This window comes from Tursiops truncatus, chromosome 14 (genome assembly GCF_011762595.2).
Source record: "Tursiops truncatus isolate mTurTru1 chromosome 14, mTurTru1.mat.Y, whole genome shotgun sequence".
NCBI lineage: Eukaryota > Metazoa > Chordata > Mammalia > Artiodactyla > Delphinidae > Tursiops > Tursiops truncatus.
In genome coordinates this window covers 84372267-84381527 of record NC_047047.1, presented here as the reverse complement: position 1 = coordinate 84381527, position 9261 = coordinate 84372267, and the positions used below count along the sequence as shown (strand labels likewise).

Below are 9261 nucleotides of genomic sequence, written 5' to 3'. Positions count from 1 at the left end.
GTTGGTGGCTTTCTATGTACGAGGCTCTATCCCAAGAGATTTATATGTATTAATTTACTTAATTCTCAAATCAATCCTGAGAGACATATTATTATCCTCATTTTTTAGATGAAAAATTTAAACTAAAAAGAGTTAAGCAATTGCCCCAAAGTTTCCCAATAGTTAGCAATAGGTGCACTGAGGCACTGCACTCCGAAATCTGTACCACACAACGATATAGCTAATCCACAGAATATAGTGAACAAAAGTATGGCATACTGATTGATACATTTTCTTTAAAAAATGCAATTTTTACAGGTAGGTTGAAATTTGGGGTCACAGACAAGGCAGCCTCTCTGTCAATGTTTTAAGACTGAATTGCTTTGATCACCTAGACCTTCTCATATGATACTCACCCACCATTCACTGTATCTACCCTGCAGCTCACACACACTTACACGTGCTGAGAAGAAGGGCATTCCTCTCTTTCTGTAAAACATTAAATCTATACATTTGTTATGCATGACCTATTAGTTATTTCACTATAAAGGAACGTAATTCTCTTCTCTAAGTACCATTGGAATTTTCATTTTAGTCTCATTATGCTTTAGTCTTGTGATGAATGAGCAACTCCAGTGTTTAACAGTAATGGGGTCAGTAAGGCAGATAAGCTAGCTGGGCTCTTCAGATCTGCCTGTCTCTCCTCTAGAATTACTCTAGTGTTTGAACTCTTGGCCAATTACTCACACACCTTCTGCCCTTGCAGTCCAAGCACTGCCCAGATGGCTTTGATTTGGAGGCCCTCAATTTATCAAAACAGTTTGTTATGTTAAAAAACTGATGTCAAAGAAGCCATACGACCCTTTTTATGTGTAGTTTTCCTGGAATAAGAAATCAATTTGCCCATTTTAAACAAAGTTGGGGCCTAAAGACACTTGAACCGGTGCTACATTCATAAACCAATAAGAAAAATGGACTTAGAAAAACATAGTCTCCCATTCCTGGAATCACACAGTGTTAGGAATGAAGGGCTTTCCTGGCAGGTGGGGGACACCTTCTTCCTCAGCCTGCCTCAGGTCCACTTGGGGGTCTGGTGAAAAAGACAGCTGGCTGAGCTCCACTCCTGAGCATTTGACTCAGTGAAGTCCTGACTTGGGACCCAGGAATCTGAATTTTTACAAGGACGGCTGGTGATTCTGATGCAAACCTTTAGACCATGATCTGAAAAGCAATATTTTTCACCATCTGCAACCTCTCCCAAGAATAACGCTCACTTAATATTCCAACCATCCTTTCCTCCCACCCCACCGCTTACATGTGAATTTTGCATGTGGGTCTGTGCCCACAGACCTGCTTTCTTATTGTGTAGCAAACACACACTAAGGATCCCAAATATAGAGCCCCAAATGTGAGTTCCTTCTAAACTTCAGACTTGGTTGCTGGAGAGTGCCTGGTTCTCTTGTGGGCCCTTTAAGTTGAATTTTGTAGGTTTCTGTGCCCCCAGGGTATTGCAGCTACGGGGTCTGCAGAATGACTCTGGATCCAGCATAGAGCAATACCTTATTAAATGTGATGCTGGTAATCGCATCCATCCTTGTCAGGGAGTGACTCGGGAACCAGGCTACGGCCCAGTGGATGGCATTCTTCAGGCCACCAGAGCCGGTTCTGTAATAAGCACATAAACCAATCATGGCAAATCCAATGAGAGGAAATATACCGTAGGTAGGGTCACTGATATCTCCTCAAATGGAATCTCTGTTGACGGCCTGATACCCAGAACTGCTGCAGCCACTGGCTGAGAGTAACATCTACATAGCCTGAAGAGTGAGTCAGGACATTGACAGAGAAATAGAATCAGATTCCCGGGCTGAGCCAATCACTAGAGCTTTTCTTACCTACAGACTTCCAGTTACTTGGGACAATGTGCTTACTGTTGAGGCTGTTAATTGGATTTCTGATTAGAGTTCAAGTTTCTGTTAGCATTGGGGGCATTTGACTGAAACAGGTAATGCTATGGTCTGAATGGTTGTGTCCCCTCAAATCCATATGTTTATACCCTAAGACTCAAGGTGATGGTATTTGGAGATGGGGCCTCTGGGAGGTGATTAGGTCATGAGTGAGATTAGTTTCCTTATAAAAGAGGCCCCAGCATGCTCCCTTGGCCCTCCCACCAGGTGAGGACACAAGAAGTCTGCCATTTGCCATCGGGAAGAGGGCCCTCTCCCAACCAGGCTACCACTCTGATATCAGACTTTCAGCCTCCAAAACTGTGAGAAACAAATTTCTGTTGTTTATAAGTCACCCAGTCTTTGGTATGTTGTCATAGCAGCCCAAACTGACTAAGGCAGAAAACACAAACGGAAAGCAACTTGTTGAAGTTTCCTGGATACTATCTGATGTATATTTATACATAGACGTATAAATATTTATATATATATTTGTACTATATGTGTACGTATATGGTCTATATATGCTGTGTGTGGGTGGATATATATCATTAGAATTTATCAGTAGAGTGTCAGGTAAAATGTAAATTGTTTTTCTTGTATTTTTAAAATTAATAAATAATGTGGTTCAATTTTAAGAAAACTTCAAGAATTGACCAAGAGTACGGCAAGTAAAATTAAAACATTTTACACTTGAAATTTAAATATTCCCTAAGGGCATTAGAAAACATATTTTTCGGTATGAATTGTATTTTTTTTAATTGAGGCAATTTTGATTCATAACATTATATGTTTTATGTGTACATTATATTTCTACTTCTGTATACCCTGCCACATGTTCACCACCAAAAATTTAGTTTCCATCTGTCACCATAAAGTTGCTCCCCTTCACCCATTTTGCCACTCCCCTTTCCCCTCTGGTAACGCGTACTCTGTTCTCTGTATCTACATTTTTGTTAGGAAATGCATTTTAAAGGGCCACTGGTACACATGTTCTAGGATCACCCTAATGAGCAGGTGAGGAGACAACACCCATTGAGAACATCGTTAAGAAGGGTATCTTACCTGCTTTTTTTCACCATCTTAGCTTTATTCAAAGAGGAGCACCTCTTTGGGTTTAGGTAAAATACTGAAGGTCTTTACAAATTTATATACCCCAACTCCAGAAAATACTGATATCATCACCCTCTCCTGGAGAAATAAAGATCATAGCGAAAGACTTTGCCAATACTCTACGTGTGAATGGAGACAAGTGGAAAAGATAAAGCAAACAAATAAACAAACACCTATCATTTTCAAAAGAGCTCCATTAAAATTCCATTGATCTCTTTTGCAGTTTGCATTTACTCTTTCTTTTTCCCCACCCTCCTATATTTTATCAGCTCGGTGTTTTTTAACCCTAGCTGCATAATAAAACCATTTAGAGAGTTTTTAAAATACCGATGCAGGGCCCCATTCGGAACAAGCACTTAGAGGCTCTGGTGTGGAAGGTGGGCATCATGTTTAAAGGGTCCCCACGTGATCCTGACACACAATTGAGGGGTAACCAGTGAGAAAGCCTTGTCCTGCTTGCCTACCAGCCCCTTCAAAAGAGCTGGGTGTGTGAGACAAATAGGCACAGGTCTTCGCACGGAAAGCATGCTGGTGAGGAGCATGAAGTGGTGGAGAAGAAAATCCTCACTTGCTTTATATTTATTTGCTGATGCCTCAACCTGCTAAGAAAAGTGAAAATAGATAATTCTATAGAGTACACGCCATAAATACACATCAAACTTTGTAGAATTAAGTTTTCTTACTTTCTTTAACCTGCTTGTGATCATTTAATCTCACAAAAATGAGAGATAATTTAAGGAATTCATGACTTTTAGAATAATTGATTGCTAATGTTAAAAAAAAATCACTTTTTTCTAAAATAAAATTTTTTGCGGCACAAAGAAGGAAACACTTGCTTCTTCCTCAGCATAAAGCAAGGTGGGCTCTAAATATGTCATTTTGATTGTGAGGGAAAAATATATTATCAACCACGAGTTATCATTCATTGAACTGAGATGTGAAAGGGAGGTACTTGTTTGTTTGTTTTAATGATTTTGTAATTTTATACTAATTCATCTTGTCATCAGGCTCATATCTGGGTGGTAAAGTGTCCAGACAGAAAAATGTTGTGAACTATATTAATTTTTGTTACATATTAATATTGTATTAATATATTAATATTAGTATAATTGATGTATATTAATTATATTTACAATAATTATATTTTATGTAAGCTATTAATGTTATATGACGTTAGGTTTTAACCTGTTTTCACATTCCTTATCATAAAGATACCATTTTATGAAAGGTTCTTCTACAGATTTGGAATCGATTTGCTCTGTCTGACCCCAGAATGGGCACTAAAGTGAAGTGAAATAAACTAACATGAATAATGACCTAGTATTTTATAGGCATTTTAGATAACATATCTGATTTAACATTCACTATGGCCTCATAAGGTAAGTGATTCATTCCCACTCACAGGTGAAGATGGTGAATCTCAGAACGAATGCATGAGCTCCGCAAAGCCACGTGTCTAGCAAGTGCTAGAGACAGGACCAGAGCCAAACCAACAGACATTAGGGGAGCAGATTCTCAGTTCAGTTGAGAAAGACGTTTCTTATAATTGGAGCTATCTGTCACTGGGATGACAGCAGCTAGTAAGGTCTGATCACAGGGGAGATATTTCAGCAGAGGTTTAACATATGTGTTTACTCTTGAGAAGAATTTTCTTTCCTTCCGATCTGATAAACATCCTCTCATCCTTCAAAGCCTAGCTCAAAGTCATCCCCTCTGAGAGTGCATTCTTGACTTCTCTGGCCCCTGCGTCTTGTATTAAACAGGATCTTTTCCTCAACTCTAAGTTTGCATCACATTGCATGGCATGTGCTGACATCATCAAGGTTCCTACCATTTTTCTATTCCCGTTGTCTTAGTGCAGTGTTTTGCACATTGTAAGGACTTAAATAACATTCGTTAATAGAATGAATATTCAAGAATCAATGTTTTAGTCAGATTTCTCCAGAGAAACAGAACCAATAGGATGTGCATATATAATATATATATATTATATATATAATATATATATAATATATATATATTATATATATATATTATATACAAGGAGAGAAATTTATTTTAAAGAATTGTCCCATGTGATTGTGTGGCTGGCAAGTTTGTTTTACCTTATTGCAGATGTTTCAATTATATTTTTATTTTTCCTAATATATTTTTATCTTTCTAATATTATTTTGTTTTATATTCTTTGTTATTGACTGCTTTTTTTTTCTTTTTTTTTTTAACCTTACCAGGTGGCTTGCAGGATCTTGGTTCCTAGGTTGGAATTCAGGCTCAAGCTCCTGTGGTGGGAGCTCCGAGTCCAAACTGCTAGACTAATAGAGAACCTCAGACCCCAAGGAATATTGATCAGAGTGAGGCCTCCTGGAAGTCCTCATCTCGGCACCAAGACCCAGCTCTTTCCAACTGCCTGCAAACTCCAGTGCTGGATGCCTCAGGCCAAACAACCAGTGTGACAGGAATACAGCCCTGCAGATTAAAAAAAAAAAAAAAAAAAGACAAAAGAAAATGTTACAGATGAAGATACAAGGTAAAAACCTAAAAGACCAAATAAATGAAGATGAAATAGGAAAACTCCTGGAAAAAGAATTCAGAGTAGTGATAGTAACGATGATCCAAAATCTCAGAAGCAGAATGGAGAAAATACCAGAAACGTTTAACAAGGATCTAGAAGAACTAAAGAGCAAAAAAAAACAGTGATGAACAGCACAATAACTGAAATTAAAAATACTCTAGAAGGAATCAATAGCAGAATAACTGAGGCAGAAGAACAGATAAGTGATCTGGAAGATAAAATAGTGGAAATAACTGCTGCAGAGTAGAATAAAGAAAAAAGAATTGAGGACAGACTCAGAAACCTCTGGGACAGCATTAAATGCACCAACATTCGAAATATAAGGGTCCCAGAAGAAGAGGAGAAAAAGAAAGGGTCTGAGAAAATATTTGAAGGGATTATAGTTGAAAACTTACCTAACATGAAAAAGGAAATAGTCAATCAAGTTCAGGAAGTGCAGAGTCCCATACAGGATAAACCCAAAGAGAAACACGCCAAGACATATTAATCAAACTATCAAAAATTAAATACAAAGAACAAATATTAAAAGCAGCAAGGGAGGGCTTCCCTGGTGGCGCGGTGGTTGAGAGTCCACCTGCCGATGCAGGGGACGTGGGTTCGTGCCCCGCTCTGGGATGATCCCACATGCCATGGAGTGGCTGGGCCCGTGAGCCATGACCGCTGAGCCTGCTCGTCCGGAGCCTGTGCTCCACAACGGGAGGGGCCACAACAGTGAGAGGCCCACAAAAAAAAAAAAGAAAAAAAAAGCAGCAAGGGAAAAGCAACAAATAATATACAAGGGAATTCCCGTAAGGTTAACAGCTGATCTTTCAGCAGAAACTCTGCAAGCCAGAAGGGAGTGGCAGGACATATTTAAAATGATGAAAGGGAAAAACCTACAACCAAGATTACTCTACAAGGATCTCATTCAGATTCAACTGAGAAATCAAAAGTTTTACACACAAGCAAAAGCTATGAGAATTCAGCACCACCAAACCAGCTTTACAACAAATACTAAAGGAAATTCTCTAAGCAGGAAACACAAGAGAAGAAAAAGGCTCACAAAAACAAACCCAAATCAATTGAGAAAGTGGTAATAGAAACATACATATCAATAATCATCTTGAATGTAAATGAATTAAATGCTCCAACCAAAAAACACAGACTGGCTGAATGGGTACAGAAACAAGGCCCTTATATATTCTGTCTACAAAAAATACATTTCAGACCTAGGGACACATACAGACTAAAAGTGAGGGGATGGAAAAAGATATTCCATGCAAATGGAAATCAAAAGGAAGCTGGAGTAACAATACTTATATCAGATAAAATAGACTTTAAAATAAAGACAGTTACAAGAGATAAGGAAGGACACTACATATGATCAAAGGTTCAAGCCAAGAAAAAAAATAGCATTATAAATATTCATGCACCCAACATAGGAACACCTCAATACATAAGGCAAACGCTAACAGCTATAAAAGAGGAAATTGACAGTAACACTATAATAGTGGGGGACTTTAACACCCTACTTACACCAATAGACAGATCATCCAGACAGAAAATAAATAAGGAAATAAAAGTTTTAAATGACACAATAGACAGGTAGACTTAATTGATATTTTTAGTACATTCCTAAAAAGCGGAAGAATACACTTTCTTCTCATGCGCACATGGAACGTGCTCCAGAATAGATCACATCTTGGGTCACAAATTAAGCCTTGGAAAATTTAAGAAAATTGAAATCATATCAAGCAACTTTTCCAACCACAACACTATGAGATTAGAAATCAATTACAGGAAAAAAAAAAAAACAGTAAAAAACACAAATACATGGAGGCTAAACAGTGTGCTGCTAAATAATCAGGTGATCACTGAAGAAACCAAAGAGGAAATCAAAAAATACCTAGAAACAAATGACAATGAAAACATGATGATCCAAAATCTATGGGTTGTAGAAAAAGCAGTTCTAAGTGAGAAGTTTATAGCAATACAATCCTACCTAAAGAAACAAGAAAAATATCAGATAAATAATTTAAATTTACACCTAAAGGAACTAAAGAAAAAAGAACAAATAAAATACAAAATTAGTAGAAAGAAAGAAATCATACAGATCAGAAAAGAAATAAATGAAATAGAAACAAAGAAAACAAGAGCAAAGATCAATAAAATGAAAAGCTGGTTCTTTGAGAAGATAAAGAAAATTGATACTTTTAGCCAGACTCATCAAGAAAAAAAAGGGAGAGGACTCAAATCAATAAAATTAGAAATGAAAAAGGAGAGATTACACCTGACAATGCAGAAATACAAAAGATCATGAGAGACTACTACAAGCAACTATATGCCAATAAAATGGGCAACCTGCAAGAAATGGACAAATTTTTTGAAAAGTACAACCTTCCAAGATTGAACCAGGAAGAATTAGAAAATGTAAACACACCAATCACAGTTAATGAAATTGAAACTCTAATTTAAAATCTTCCAACAAAAAAAGTCTAGGATTCACAGATGGCTTCACAAGCGAATTCTATCAAGCATTTAGAGAGGAGCTAACACCCATCCTTCTCAAACTCTTCCAAAAACTGCAGAGGCAGGAACACTCCCAAACTCATTCTACGAGGCCACCATCACCCTGATACCAAAACCAGACTAAGATACTACAAAAAAAGAAAATTACAGCCCAATATCACTGATGAATATAGATGCAAAAATCCTCAACAAAATACTAGCAAACAGAATCCAACAGCACATTCAAAGGATTATATCCCATGGTCAAGTGGAATTTATCCCAGGAATGCAACAATTCTTCAATATAAGCAAATCAATCAATGTGATACACCATATTAACAAATTGAAGAATAAAAACCATATGATCACCTCAATAGATGCAGAAAAAGCTTTTGACAAAAGTCAACACCGATTTATGATAAAAGTCTCCAGGGAGTGGGCATAAAGCGAACCTATTTCAACAAAATAAAGGCCATATACAACAAACCCACAGCAAACATCATTCTCAGTGGTGAAAACCTAAAAACATTCCCTCTAAGGTCAAGAAAAAGACGAGGATGTCCACTCTTGCCACTATTATTCAACATAGTTTTGGAATTCCTAGCCACAGCAATCAGAGAAGAAAAATAAATAAAATCAATACAAATTGGAAAAGAAGAAGTAAAACTGTCACTGTTGGCAGATGACATGATACTATACATAGAGAATCCTAAAGATGCCACCAGAAAAATAATAGAGCTAATCAATGAATTTGGTAGTTTCCTGATACAAAATTAATGTGCAGATATATCCTGCATTCCTATATGTTAATAACAAAAGAACAGAAAAAATAATTAAGGAAACAATCCCATTCACCACGGCAACAAAAAGAATGAAATACCTAGGAATAAACCTACCTAAGGAGGTAAAATATATGTACTCAGAAAACTATAAAGCACTGATGAAAGAAATCAAAGGTGAAACTAACAGATGGAGAGATATACCATGTTCTTGGCTTGGAAGAATCTGCATTGTGAAATTGACTATACTACCCAAAGCCATCTACAGGTTCAGTGCAATCCCTACCAAATTACCAATGGCAATTGTTACAGAACTAGAACACAAAAATCTTAAAATTTGTATGGACACAAAAAAGACACCAAATAGCCAAAGCAAACTTGAGGG

At 37.1% G+C, this 9261-nt stretch overlaps 1 long non-coding RNA gene across 1 annotated transcript; it reads right to left on the bottom strand.

Annotated features, from left to right (window-relative positions):
• Window positions 1–441: 441 nt before the first annotated feature.
• Window positions 442–3036, bottom strand: LOC141276417 (uncharacterized). Its single transcript, XR_012325918.1, has 3 exons — window positions 2991–3036; window positions 1539–1644; window positions 442–484 (listed from the first exon to the last, which is right to left on the bottom strand). It is a non-coding gene; the product is annotated as an uncharacterized lncRNA (long non-coding RNA).
• Between the last annotated feature and the right edge of the window lie 6225 nt (window positions 3037–9261).